Genomic DNA, 6,192 nt, shown 5'->3' on the forward strand with positions numbered 1-6,192 from the left:
TCTTCTTTTTTAATTTTTTCTTTGTGAAGTTAATTAGGTATTGTTTAATCTCCTTTTAATTAATTTTTATTTAATTAGCTTAATTGATTTAAGATAGTAGTTATTGTTGCAATTGTTAATGAATTATTGTTGGTGTTGATGCATGTTGACTTAGGATAGAAGCCCATTTTGCTTAAATGTATGTTGTGTTGTGAAAATTTTGTGAGGTGTTAATAATATTGTTAAAAATTGGAATTAATGTTAATTAGATTAGCTATGTAATCTTTTTGTTAAAAATTGGAAATATGGTTAATAATATTGTTAAAAATTGGAATTATTGTTAATTAGATTATTGTTAAATTTTGTGAAATGTTAATGTTTTTAAAATCATAATTAGACTTAATGTTAATTAGATTAGATATGTAAAATGAAAAATTAGTCATGTTAGTTAGTTTTTGTTAATTGACATTATTGAAAGAGTAGTCATTGTTGTATGTTTTGTTTTTAATATTGTTAAAATTATTGTTCATATTGACCTAGTACCCGTTCAAAAATTACTCACTAGGAGCAATTTTTGAATAGTCCCCGTTTTGGGACTGTCTTTATACATTTTAAGTCACTTAGGTAGTAAACATGTACTTGTGAGTTGTTAATGAGGAAAGAGTTTGGTGGCAATTCCTCTAATGTTCTCTGAATGCATATGTGGAGTAATTATTTATTCTACATTGTGTATTTGGAGAACAGATGGGAATTGCTGCCGAATTTTTTTCCTCATTAATAAATCACAAGTACATGTTTGCTAGTGACTTGAAACGTACATTGATGGGTTTAGGTTGGAGTGATAAGGACCCAATTCAAAGAAATAAAGATTATTTGTAGACAATTGTAATTTATATTGGTTAAAATGTTAAATTATTGTGTATTATTCTTTATTGTGATTGTTGTTAAGTTATTGTCTTTTTTAGTAACCTATATAAATATATCTATTTTGAAATGTATGTAGATACATAATAACATGAAAAGATTAGAACGGCAGTGGATGTATGAAAGATTAGACGAAAAAAAAACCCAAGAAAGCATTTGCAGAGGGGGTGAAAGAGTATATTAAATTCGCGGAAGAAAGTAGTGAGTATAAGAATTTAGGTGAAATGAGGTGTCCGTGTAAGAAACACAAAAACCCAGGTTTTAAAAGAAAAAGAGATGGTTTCGCCGATAATTACTATGTATGGACATATCACGGTGAGAAACTACCTAGTAAAGTAAGTACAAATGCTAGTGAGAATCCTTACCGTGAGTTCGTGGAAAATGCATTGCGTGATGCTGTTGACCAAATTTTGGAGGATCGACTCAATCCTGATGACCTTAACGATGAAGAAGTGCGTTATGAAACCCCGAACCCCCAAGTTTCTTCCTTCTTTAAAATGTTAGAGCAAGCCGAACAACCAGTGTATGAGGGAAGTGATATGAGTTTGTTGCAAGCGACTGCTAGGTTGTTATCACTCAAATGTGAGAACAACATATCTCTTAGATGCGCTAATGGTTTTGTGTCGTTCGTTGGTGACCTAATTCCAAAGGAAAATCAAATGGCGCGCAATTTTAATGAGATTAAGAAAGTTTTCAAGGGACTCCAACTACCCCATGAGAAGATTGATGCATGTCTCAATGGATGCATGCTTTTCTGGGAGGGTCATATTGTTTAAATGTAATTGGTTTGATAATTTCCCACAAGGACTTAGTATCCATAAGGTTTACGGACTTGTAGATGCAAACGAGAAAAAGAAACTTCGTGGACATGATAACCCATTTGGGGCAGCTTTTCAAGTCGATCAAGTTTGTTATGCTCCTTATCCAACCATTAATAAAGGTAATCAAACAATTCAGTGGTCCGTGGTTTTTAAAATCAAGGCAAGATCACAAGTTGATGCTTCTATAGAAGAAAGTGTCTTTCAAGAAGATGTGGTTATGAATGATCACTCAATTTCACCAATTTTGGAGGAAGATATAGAGGATGAAGATGAATACGAAGTGGTAGTGGAAAGAGGTCAATGGGAATATGACCGGGACGTCGGAGAAGAAGAGGATGAAGATGAAGTTGAAGAACTTATTAGATACGAAAATGAGGAATCAGAGGAAGAAGTAGGAGTGCTTTTTTCAGATGATGAACCTCTTTTGATTTGTAGTGATAGTGATAGTGAGGAGGACTAGTTGTAATTGTACAATTATTAATCCATTTGTAAAAAAGTTTGAATTTTAAACATTCAATAAAATTTGCATTGTTTAAAATTATAGTTAGTGTTTGTTTCCATTGTTTATATATAGCCTGCAGAAATGGTTGATTTGCACTAACGATTTTTTCTTTGGACTAACAATTTGCATTGTTTTTAAGCAGTGATTATGCCGAATATTTTTCGACATGTTTTTAGGAGTAATAGTAGTGGATCTCGACGTGATCAGGAGAACGAGGAGGTTGAGGATGACGCTGATCCTGAAGCTCCAACACAGGAGCAGGAGGGCATGCAGGTGATTCTTTTATCAGAGAACTGTGGTCAGCCAAGTCATTATTGGTAAGTTTATGTTAATTTTTTATTTTTTTAAAACTAATATATATATATATATATATATATATATATATATATATATATAGTATTAGGATCAAGTAAGTCCATGTCTTACATGTGAGTCCATAAGTTCTCTTTAGAGCCATTGGATGAGGGAGATGGAGGGCTGTGATTGAAACAAAAAAAAAGGAGATTAATGAGCTAATTTACCACTCTCTCTCTACTATACTAATGAATTAACAACATATCCTAATTAACCACTAATCTAACATATATACACTTTTCCACTCACCATTTCTCTCTCATCTCTCACAATTTCAATACTCTCATCTCTCTAAACTCAAATAAATCAAAACCTACCAAAAACCAAATAAATCAAACCTAACAAAAACCAAATAAATCAAAACCTCCCAAAATAAAAAAAACCCACCCGTCGGACCACCACACCACCACCATCCACGGCCCAACTCCGCCTCCCGCCAACACCACCGCACCGCCAACACCCTCCTTTGCCCAGATCTGCAACCACCGTCCGCCAACACCACTGCACCGCCAACTCCGCCGCCCGCCAACACCCTCACCCTCACCCTCACCCCGACACCCACGACCACCTCTCCGCACAGCCACCACCACAGCCCACCACCTCCTCTCCTTCCCTACCTCAAGATTTGGTTTTGTATTTTTTTTCCTTCCCCTCTCCCTTTTCAGATCTGGTTTCGTCCTTTTTTTTTTTTTTTAGCCCACCACCTCCTCTCCTTCCCTACCTCAAGATTTGTTTTTGTATTTTTTTTTCCTTCCCCTCTCCCTTTTCAGATCTGGTTTCGTCTTTTTTTTTTTTTTTTTTAATTTCGTGTGTTATTGTTTTATGTTTATATTTTTTTTTAAAATCTCGTTTTATAATTATTATTTTCAGATTTTTTATTTAAAATGTCTTATTTTTTAATGAGATTTTGTTTATGTTTTTGTCTTTTTACATGCATTTTTTTTTTGGGTGTTAGTATGACATAAGTTTTGATTTTGGGTGTCTTGTTACATATCATTTTTTTTTTTCGAGTAAAGTCGTGTTGGTGTTGTTGTGATGGTGAAGATTTGCTTTTTTTAAAAAAAAAAACAAATGAAAAAGTCAGATCTAGTTTTAAAGGGTTAAACCTAGATCTATTTTTTTTAAAGATTATACTTATCTTTATCTTTATTAAAGTTACACTCTTCATTATTAAAGTTATACTTTTCACTATTAATGTTACACTTATTAAAATTACAGTTTTTTCTATTAAAGTTACACTTTTCTTCATTAAAATTATACTTTTTTCTATTAAAATTACACTTTTTTCTGTTAAAGTTACATTTTTCTTTATTATTAAAATTATATTTTTCTCCATTAAAATTACACTTTCTCCATTAAAATTACACTTTTTTCTATTAAAAGTTATACTTTTTTCTCTTAAAATTATATTTTTCTCTATTATTGAAGTTACACTTTTCTCCATTAAAATTATACTTTTTTCCATTAAAATTACACTTTTTCTATTAAAATTACACTTTTTTCTCTTAAAGTTACACTTTTTCTGTTAAAGATATACTTTTTTCTATTAAAATTACACTTTTATCTATTAAAATTACACTTTTTTCTATTAAAATTACACTTTTTTCTGTTAAAATTATACTTTTTTCTGCTAGAATAACTCTTTTTTCTGCTAAAATTACACTTTTTCTGCTAGAATTACACTTCTATTGGACTAATGTTACACTCTCAATGGACTTGGTCATATTCTCATTGGACTTATGGACTAATGTTACACTCTGAATGGACTAAAATTACATTCTCAGTGGACTGACATTATACTTTTCTTGACTAAAATTACACTTTCCTGGACTAAAATTACATTTCTCCTGGACTAAAATAACAATTTCATTGGACTGAAATTACACTTACATGGACTAAAATAACACTTTTTGTTGTTAAAATAACACTCGTAAAATGCAAAAATTACAATAACTTGTGATAAAATTACAAAAATTCAAAATATTATTCGTCAAAATCACTCGAAAAAGACTGAAGTTAAACTTGTAAAACGCAAAATTCTCGTAAATATTCCTTAAAATTACACTTTTTTGTTGTTAGAATTACACTCGTAAAATCCTAAAATGTCGAAAACTTGTCTCGAAAAAAAAATGAAAAAACCGAACCAGGAAAAATGTTAACAAAATTTTCACAAACTTTGAAGTATAAGACAAAAGGTGGTGTTAATTGTGTATGATAATGAATTAGTGAATGTATTACTAAAACTAGAGAGAGAAGTAAATTAATTAGTGTTAAGTGTGTTTCTTGCTTTCAATCTCAACCTTCCACCATGCATGATCCAAGGGTTGTGGAAAGGACTTATGGACCCAAAGTATATGAAGGGACTCATTTGAACTTTAGATTATATATATATATATATATAGAAGAAGGATCAAGTGAGTCCACCAAAATCCATTGAGTCCATAAGTCCTCTTTAGGACCCTTAAAAAGATAGGATGAAGGGCTGAGATTGAAAGAGAAAAAGAGAGGATTAGAGCAAAAATTAGGGGATCAATGCTAATTAAACACTTTCCCTCACTACCTTCACTAATCAACCACTAATTTTACTATATATCATTTATTTTCCACTCACTTCTCTCTCATCTCACACAATTATCATTTCTCTCCTCTCTCTAAAACCAAAAAAACCAAAAAATCACTCATCTCATCCTCTCCTCTCTTCCTCACTCACCCACCACCACCCAACCCCGACCTCCATCCCGACACCAACCCCTGTCCCTCCGACGACCCGCCACCACCCAGCCCCACTACCACTCCATGCATGCCTCCCCACTTCCCCACCACAACCGTTGTCGAAACCCCGCCCACCACCACCTCCATCCCCTTCTACCCCACAACCACCACCACCCCGCTGCCCCACAACACCCACCACCGACACCCACCTCCCTTCACCCAAAGGCTCACACACCACTCACACAGGGCCGCCATCACCCTCCTCACTAGATCCGAGCCCACCGCCACCAACCAATCACCACCACCATCCCACAAAAAAAAAAAAAAAACTAGATCTATTCACACCCACCCACCCGCACGACGCACCTCCGCACTCCCGGCCTCCTTTCTCGCTGCCTCTATCCTCTCCTCTTTCTCGCTACCATCAACAACCACCTTCAACTTTTTTTTTAAAAAAAAAATCCAGATCTAAAAATAAAAAGGCACCACCAGCACGGCGTTTGACGCCCCTAACCACCGCACCATCGTGGTTGTTTGCTTTACCTCTTCCTCTAACCACCGCACTCAGATCTGACTTCCTTTAGTGGTGGTGGCTTGAAGTCGGCAGAGGAGGGTGATGGTGATGGTAGGCAGGTGAGGGAGGTCGGGGATGTGGGTGTCGGCTAGGGTGGAGGGTAAAGGTGATGGGGCTGGTGGGTGTCGGCTAGGGTAGACGGGTTTGGGGTTTGCTTCAGACGAGAGTACGGGTTTGGTGTTTGGTGTTTGCTTCTTATGAAATTACGGTCCTTAAAAAGCATAATTTTTTCTTTTTTTTTCAAATATTGTTGGAAGTATTTAAATTATAGTCTTGTTTATTTTACTACTCTATATTAAATATGTCTTGCTTGATATTCTTCCAAA

This window comes from Silene latifolia, chromosome 9 (assembly GCF_048544455.1).
Source record: "Silene latifolia isolate original U9 population chromosome 9, ASM4854445v1, whole genome shotgun sequence".
NCBI lineage: Eukaryota > Viridiplantae > Streptophyta > Magnoliopsida > Caryophyllales > Caryophyllaceae > Silene > Silene latifolia.